The following is a 9,573-nucleotide window of genomic DNA, read 5'->3' as shown; positions in this document are numbered from 1 at the left end:
ATACAGAAGGACTACAAGCTCCCCGCTTGACTTCTTAATGCTACCCACCAGTAGAACTTATTGACACGACCACGTGCAAGCTCCGAATCCACGGACTCCTTCTTTCTTGGATTCTTCAATCAGCTACAAGCACCCCCGCTTGATTATCTTTAAGCTTCAATGGTAGCAACCAAGTTGATCATCAAGATGTAGATATTATCTTCAACTTGAAAACCCTAAGCTTTGTGTAAAGGAAAACTCCTCAAAGATCTCACAAGAGATTTACACAAAACAGCAATGTATGAGCAACAATACAATTGGAGCAACCCCCAAAAACGTGGCTAGGGTTTTGTTTATATACCTAGGGTAAAAACATAAAACCCAAAACGTTTAATGAAGTAGGGCTGAGTTGGAAATTCTGCAGAAAATTCAACCTGTGCGATTTTCAATCGATCGAGTCTAATCTTCGATCGATCGAGCCAGGCCGAAAGTCCCAAGTACTTCTGCAGCCACTCGATTCCAACTTTACAATAATAAACTAACTTTGAGCAAGCCTAAACAAGACTAAATACTGTGTTTTGATCATGGTTTGCCAACATTACACATTAGAGTTCTAAATACATAAAATCCTAAGACCTTAGAACCTAACAAACTCCCCCTTTGGCAATCCGTGACAAAACCCTAATTAAAAGCTCAAAGTTTTACAAGTAAAAAGCCCTTTACAAAGAAATGCTCATAAATTTCAAATTCAGCCTAACTACTATCCATCGGTTGCAAGTGTAGACAGCAACTTAGTTGAATCAACCTGTATATTCCTGAAATACTCAACAAACGCATAAACGCATGTGTGACAGAAAAGAGTAAAACAACAGGTATAACATTCTTGTAAAATTCACACAACACAAATAAAGACATATATAAATGATCAACTCATAAATATAAATCAATAAGCAGTGAATCACAAATCAACAAGAATCAATAAAAAAAAAATCTCAAACAATGTTACTCCCCCTAACAAGAATATCCTAAAAAATGATATACAAAGTGAAGCACCTAGATACAATCTAAAAAACTCCACAAGTAACAAAAATAATCTCCCCCTAACAAAAATCTCTCTACAAGTCAAAACTCCACTCCCCCTTTTTGTGACGGAATGCCAAAGAGCAATCATGAGTCGCCATCAAAAGGAGGTGGTGAGGGTGAATGAAGACGCGCGAAATCGGCTCGGAGAGCATGAATCTCATCTAGTAAGTCCACCAAAATCTGACTATGAGCCGCCTGAACAGTCACGATAGTCTCCAGAGTACGACGAACATCAAAGTCGGTCGAAGGAGGTGGAGGAACATCAGCAGCAGCAGCATCATCACCAACTGGATCAGGAACATCCTCACCAGCAGTACCTGTAGAAGAAGAAGGAGGAGGAGCGCTACTAGACGGCTCAGACCTAGGGTGTTTAGAACCAGTTTGAAGATGAGCGGCCCTCTGTTTAAGAAAAGACGCACCTATGGGAGCTATCACATGAGCAGGCTCAGAGGAAGGGAAGTCACTCAGGTCAAGATGGAGTAAAATCCTATGAATGAAAATAGGATGAACAAGGGCATGAGAAGAAGATGAACTCCTATAAACATCGTTCAAAGAACGAAGAAAGAGATGAGGAAAACTAATAGGAGCATCAGTAACCAGAGCGTACAAAAAGACACACTGCTCAAGAGGAATGGTGTGGACATGAGATATGGGCCAGATGGAATGACAAGCTATCCGAAAGAACAGATAATGCAACCCGGAGAGCTCAGCAGAAGTGATTCAACATGCTCACGTGCTCACATGCTTGCAAGCTCACATGATCACGATTTTAAATACACACATGCTTATATACTTGGATGCTCATATGCTCACATGTTTTGATACTTACATGTTCACGTGCTCACATGTTTAAATACTCTCACATGTTCACATGCTCGTATGCTCACATGCTTACGTGTATTGATGTTCAAATGCTAACGTGCTCACTTGCTTGCATGCTCACCTAATCAAATATGTAGATGCTTCCATGTTTTACATATATGTTTTGTCATTCAGATACTTATATGTTCGCAATGTTCACATATTCACACTCTTCTGTGCTCACATAAACAGATGTACATAAGTTTATACATTCTTTTGACCTTTAGGTTGGTTGTCTTCTGCCTGATCTTTTTTTTTTTTTTTTTGGTTTCTAGTTTATCTATTCACATAACCCATAGACAAACTCTAGGGCATAAATGTATGCACACATTCACATAGGCCCATTAGGCAAGACCCCATTCGATCACTATCCAATAACATATATGAAGGCTGATTATGGCTAGGCAAGTTAGGGTGTTTAACCTTTTCCCATCCTATACCTTAACTTTGGACCTAGTCGGGTAGGTAGACCTTCATGGAGTCCTGTGTTTGGTTCCTAAATCTATAACTAGATGGCGACTCCTCTATATCTTTTTAAGAGGCTCTGTGTACTCCTAGGTTCGTGATGACTTTAAGTCTAAAACTGCTTTTAGAGAAATTAAGTACTGAGCACCCTGCCTTCTCAAGAAGGAATTGACATGCTGATGTGTCACAAAAGGGGTATGGATCACGAAATATACACTGGGGGTGAAGTCTCTCACAGTACAATATTGTGCAAGTTTATATAAAATCTCTATCTTTCCAAGGGATGAAAGGGCAGAAGGCCTTTGATTTTTTTTCATGTTATCAAAGAGTTGAACAATGATTTTTCATGTTGTCAAAGAGTTGATTCACTTCTATTCTTGTTGGGATTGGATATAGATGGGGGGTCTATATATCATAGTAGTACACCAACCTTTCTAACCAACATCCAATACAATTTCACCTCAGCGCGGCCAAAAAAAGAAAGAGCTTCACTCAGTGGGCCTTTCTACACTAATGAATGCCTCATTTGTCTTCTCTGAAGTCTACAACAAACTAGTGGGAGAGGCAATTTTGAACCTATTTGTCTTTTAATCATTGCACACATTGAAGGCTATTTGGTCACACAATCCAATAATTGATTCATTAATTGTTTTCCTCTGTACGTGATCAAATCATCTCAAGTAACTCTCCTTCATCTTTTCATCAATAGGAGCCACCCTATCTTTAAGAGAATTTCATCATTTTGAATCAAATCTTTATGCGTATTTCCATTTATCCATCTTAATATTCTCATCTCAATTACATTCATTTTATTAATATATTACTTTTTAACCATCGAAGATTCAATACCACATAGCGTAGCTAGTTTGATAAAATTTTTCCCTTTAACTTAACAAGTATTCTACGATTACATAATACTTTTGAAGCACTTTCTTTACACCATTAACCATGCTCTTATCCTATGATTTACTTCATCTTCAATCTCTTAAAAGTATTGATCCTAGATATTGACTAGCCTTTTAGTATCTTTTGACCATCAACACTTACCACCTCTTCATTTTTATTTTTTTTTACTTTTACTAAACTTGTTTTTTGGGTACTCTGTTTTAGTCATATGTAATAAAAATACCCCATATATATAGGGACTAAAAGTGAATTTATGCCATTTGTATTTCTATCAATTTTATAAATTTACAAATTTTAGTTTTAAATTTAAGTATTTTAATCTAAGAAAAATGAATAAATAAAAATGTAGTTTATGTAAAGTTTTGATAGAAGTTCCTAAACAAATTATTTGTACAACAAAATATTAAGAGATGAAAAATAGGTGACAGTGGAAAAAAATTATGTATTAAATTTACCAAGTATTTTTTTTTTTAAAGAGAATTTCAACCTATGATGTCCACTCTAGATAAAATACTCTTTATCAATAGACCAAGCCATCAAATGATTTTTTATGTAGGCGGGAATTGAACCCCAGATTTTTTATTCAACCATCAAATACTTTACCATTTGAACTAACTAGAACCCACTAAATTTACCAAGTAAACTTATTCTTATCTAAGAAGGTTTGTACCTATTACCTACCTGTCGATCACTGTAAGCAAAAAAAAAAAGGTCCCAGCAAGTGTTGTGAGAGAGCAAAAATGGAAGGAGGCCATGTTGTGCGAAAGATGTAATAACATGAAAATGATCTGCCTGGGAAGATAACATCCTTAAAAACTACATTAAAACCCATGGCGGAGGGAACTGGATAGACCTACCTCAAGAGCTGGTTCTAACTTCTAACAATATGCACAATTAATTCTCTCTAGTGGTTCACTCTTTTGTTGTTTACTCACACTGTCACTTAGTTCTCATTTTTGTAGGGCTGAAGCGATGTGGGAAAAGTTGTCATCTTTGTTGGTTGAATTATCCGAAGCCAGGTATCAAGAGAGGTAACATTACTAAGGATGAAGAAGAGCTCATTATAAAACTACTTAAGGTTCTTGGTAACAGGTATAGGAAATCTTCTCCTTCGTTTGTCTTTCTAATCTTTCCCACCCCAAAATTTTTATTTTTGTGTTTTTGTTTCGTTTGATTTTGTTTAGTTTTTCTCTTTTCTTTTCTTTTTTTTTTAGAGAAAAAAAATGTAAAATTCCTTGTTGTTTTTCTGTAAAATATGAAACTCTTGAAGTTTTGAATGCAAAACATAACCATCTATAAAAACAAATAATGAATTATTCATAACACATGATTATATTATTTTCACATAAAACATAGGATTTTGTGTTATACTTTAAAAAAAATTAAAAAAAATTAAAAAAATAAAAAAAACCCCACAAAATGGTTAAATATTACACTCAAGAGTTCATAGGATTTCATGCTTTAAGAAAATCACGAGTTTTTATATAGTTGAAAATGAGATCCATCTTTATTGAAATCAATTTAAAATATGGCAAATTACAACTTACTCAGCTATGGTATAACCGAAATTTAAGTTGCTTACATGTGGTTTGAAATTTGCCACCTTACCCCCTAAGATTAATTTAGTTGGATTTCCTTAATCCACCACGGTTAAAAACATGACTAATATGTGATTTTACTTCACTTTTATATTTTTCTCCTCCAAAAACACCCAAAAAAAAAAAAAAACATAAAAATACAATATCAAATCAGATAAAAAAGAATCTAGTGGAACACTTGCATCATGGGATTTCAAACCACAGGTAGACAACTTAAATTTCAACCAAACCATAGGTGAGTAAGTTGTAATTTGCCCTTAAAAATAAAAAATTTTCACAAAACATTCGTAGTAATGAATTATAAAGATCTGTTAAATTTGTAGTAATTTTTTTTTTTTTTTGGGTTGCAAGTAATTATTATAGTTTCTATGTGTCAAACATCTTGTAACTCAACTAGCATATGTTGGTGTTTCAAACGGAAATATTTAGGATTCAAATTACCTCTTTTCCATTAAGTGAAAACGATCAATATTTGAAACCAAAGACAACTACAAGAACATTAAGTACGTGACACTGTATGCAAACTAAACTAATGTCATTCATTTGAGAATTGGTTATTTTTTGCACTTAGTATTTATTAAATATATAGTTTTTGGTAATTTTTATGTTAAATGTGTTACAAAAAGTTAAAAGTTGGTTTATTTCAGCAAAAAAAAAAAAAAAAAAAACTAGATTATTTGGTAAAAATCTAAGACAAAAGGTAAAAAAGCAAATTTTTTCAACAATTCCCAATCACACACATATTTTTTAGAATGAGAAAATATATATATATATATATATGACGTCAAAAATTTGTAACTCAATAGTATTATTTGATCTCCTACATAAAAAGCATCAAAGTTATCCTTCTTCCACTTATTATAACAATTTAAAATATTTATTTTATTAAAAAAAAATGATAGAAATCTAGTGTAATGTTTGTCAATTCAAAAAAAAAAAAAAAAACTTAATACACGTGTCAAATTTCATATTTCAATCGGATGTTATTTATTATTTGATCAATAAACTTAATTTTTATGTATACTTTTAGACTACAAAAATTTGAAAATTAAACATTTAATTGATGATGTAGTTATTGATCTTTGATTTCTCAAANGCCGGTGGAGATCGTGGTGCACAGATCAAAGGCCGGTGGAGATCAAGGTCGCCAAAAGGACAAGCCGGTGGAGATTGGCATTCACCATGAAGCACTACCTCGTCCGCCGCCCCACTGCCGTTCATCCTCATCCCCACCACCAGACTGGGTTAGATCGGCTTGGTTTTTTTTTTTTTTTTTTTTTTTATAATTTTAATTTTTCATATTTGCTTGTTCTGATTCAACTTTATTGTTAGAATTGGCTTTTGTTTTGTGTTTTGTGTTTGGATTATGTGAGACATTTTTTGAGAGTGAAGCAAAGAGACTGAAACAAAGATCAGACGTTTTTTGTGTCAGATCAAACGTTTTTTGATCCCAGCAGTTGTGTTTCTTTTTCTTTTGTTTTCCTGTATATTTTTTTTTTTAGGTTCAAATTCAAAAGGAATCGTGAGAAGCGGTCTGATCACGGTTCTCAGAACCGTGCGGTTGAACCGCAGTTCGAACAGTTCTTTGCTTTTTTAGCATAGACCGATTCTTAAGCTTAAAAGAACCGAGATTGTGAAAGGATCACGGTTTTCTCGGTCGAACTGTACGGTCTGGTCCGAGTTTCAAAACCTTGTTCATGGTTATATGTAATGTACATATACACATTTATACAACTCATTTTACATACATATTTTACATACACATTTTTTACTTTACATCAGAAAGTCATTTTACATGATCGGTTGTATTTCTCTTGTTATTAGAGATTGCTTCTTTTATGGCATCTCATTACAGTTTCCACTAACGTTCACCTCTTATTTATTTTGGCTAACTCATGTTGTCTTATTAAATGCTTCACAATAGTCTTTTGTTGATTGCGCTTTGTCCTTTTCAGGCAAATTATATAGGCTTATGCCTCTCTTTCCAAATTAATTAGGGAAATGTCCATTTTTTAAAACTTGATTTACTACAAATCGAGTTAAAAAAAAAAAAATTCTGGGGCCCTAAAGTGGCGTTTTTTTAACTCAACTTCCATGAAATCGAGTTATAGGGAATTTTTTTACCTATAACTCAATTTCATGGAGATTGAGTTAAAAAATGCTACTATAGGTTCTTAAAACGTCACTATAGGCTCCTTAAAAACTCCACTATAGGGCTTAACTCGATTTATAGTAAATCAAGTTTTAAAAGAGGAGTATTTCCTTAATTAGTTTGAAAAGGGGGGCATAAGGCTATATAATTTGCCCAAAAAGGACAAAGGGCAATTTTTTCCTCCGTACTAGTGTTGCTCATTCTTCTGTAAAATTTCCAATGTGTCCTACTGGAGATAAGGAAACTCTGCATGCAATTTCTTAAGTTTTATCTACATGTTCAAGCTTCTACTTGTCCTAATGGAAGTTTGCATGATGCCTATTTCTATTCTTTTTCTGTTTATCAAAAAATTCTTTTTCTACACTTTATGTTTTCTAATCTTGGTAAATTTAAGATAAATTACTTTGAAATTTATATTCAAGCTTCGACTAGCAATAAAGGAGGTTTGATTCTAACTCGGTCCTTTGTGAAGTTTGAAAAGATAATTGTATTGTATTTGAAACCTTAATATTAGTTCTTGCAACATAAAATTGCTATTAGTGCTTTACTTCTTGGTCAGTTTACAACTTCTTCACCAAGTTCAATATATGCCCCGGAGAACTTGAAAAAAAGGATTACATATCAAATTTATCAAAAAAAAAAAAAAAAAAAAGGATTACCTATCAAATATCAAGAGTCTTCCAAGAATGCTTGGCCTGTTTTACAATCAATTGATGCAAGAAAGAAGTAGACAAGAAAATAATTTAATTCAAAATAAACAAAAATTATTAAAATGTACACTTCAATATATATATATATATATAAAGCAGAGACCTCACACAGGAGTGCATGAGATCTTATCATGTGGCATTCTAATTTTGCATTTAGCCTTTTTTTTTTTTTTTTTTACCTCTTCTCATTAAGGGTGTGTTTAGATACCACTTATTTTACTGAAACTGAAAAAGTATTGCTGAAAGTACTGTAGATAAAGGTAAAATTTAATTTAAATAGTACAGTGGGGCAATGAATAATAACAAAAAGTGTAGTGGGACCATGAATAGTAGCAAAAATAAGTTGAATGGTGAAATAATTTTAATTTTTCATTCATATCCAAATGCACACTAAGTTTATTTTACTGTTACCTAAAAGTTTAGGTTAACTTATTTTGACTGTTATCTCATTAGTCTATCATTAATTACCTAAACTTACACCACAGATTCTCTTTCTTCATGTCTTTTAACAAAGCCACTATTTTAGTATTAAAAACAAAAGCAATATATATGTATACACACACACACACACACACACAGAACTAATAGTAATAACTAATCAGATAAGACCCATGGGAGAAATAGAGAAACACAAAAATGTTGTGGATTGTTAAATGAAACACATTGTTTCACTATTATAAAATTAAAAGACCTGAGATTGACGAAACATTTGTAAATCTAAGGGGTTGCCACCTCCTTCATACTGACCTCCCACCACCATCAAGCCACCGAATCCCCCACAAGTAGCTTTTTTTTTTTTTTTTTTTAATTATAAATTTTTTCTTTTTAAATTAGGGGCTTAAACATTGGTTGGATAATTTTTATTTTAGGTATATAAGTAGAGAGAATAATTGGTGCACAATGTAAAGCTATATTCTATAATGGTTTTAAATCATCCATAAGAAACATGCATATGTATTAATATTTCAAAATGTATATGTTTAATGCCAATAGAAAAGCCTAGTACAAGATCAATCTTATCTTAGACTAAGATTATTACTACTCCAACACCAACACGATTACGTTTTTAATTCAACAAATATTATAAAAAAAAAAATCCTCAGTGCCTCGCGGATTCGCAAGTCATTAAACAATTTAAACTAAAACTAAATCAAACCTAAAGGCTAAAAGGAAATAAGAAACTCATTTACTCTCTCTAGCCATCACCGTCTATCCCTGTTTGGCAACACTAACAACAACCACAACTGAACTCCACAAGCTTTATATTGTAAGACTTCATGTATCTAGGTGTTTTTTTTATTGTTGTTGTTGTCGTCGTCAATATATAAATTTTCTTTTTATAAGCTTATGTAATTTATGCTTCTTGACGAACACCTTAGGAAAAATTCCTGGAGCCGCTAGTGCATAGTTGCACTCGAGAAATTGCAATTGAAGTAGGGAGAACTTAGACTTAGGAAAGGGTTTTTGCTCAGCATTAACAACTCGTTGCTTTCTTGGAGCTTCTTGTAGTATTTTTCAAGGACTCCTGGAGGAAATTCAAGATAATGTATCCTGAGAATATATAGTACATGAACAACAAAATTATTAGTTGTATTAGCAATAAGATTCATTACTCATGATGAAATATTTAAAACCATTAAAATTGTGAAAAGTGAACTACACTACATGAGATATCTAATGTCAATAGAGAAGTTTCAAATTTAAAAAAAAAAAAAAAAAAATACAAACCTATAATTAAGTGCTTGACCACCGGTGAAGTCTGAACTAATATTCCATATAGTATGCTTTCTTGGAATCGGAGTACTCTCTTCATAGAATG

The sequence above is a fragment of the Quercus suber genome, unplaced genomic scaffold, assembly GCF_002906115.3.
Source record: "Quercus suber isolate HL8 unplaced genomic scaffold, Cork oak 2.0 scaffold_251, whole genome shotgun sequence".
In the NCBI taxonomy this organism is placed as follows: Eukaryota; Viridiplantae; Streptophyta; class Magnoliopsida; order Fagales; family Fagaceae; genus Quercus; species Quercus suber.
The sequence above is the reverse complement of the archived record's forward strand: the minus strand, read 5'-3'. Positions refer to the sequence as shown.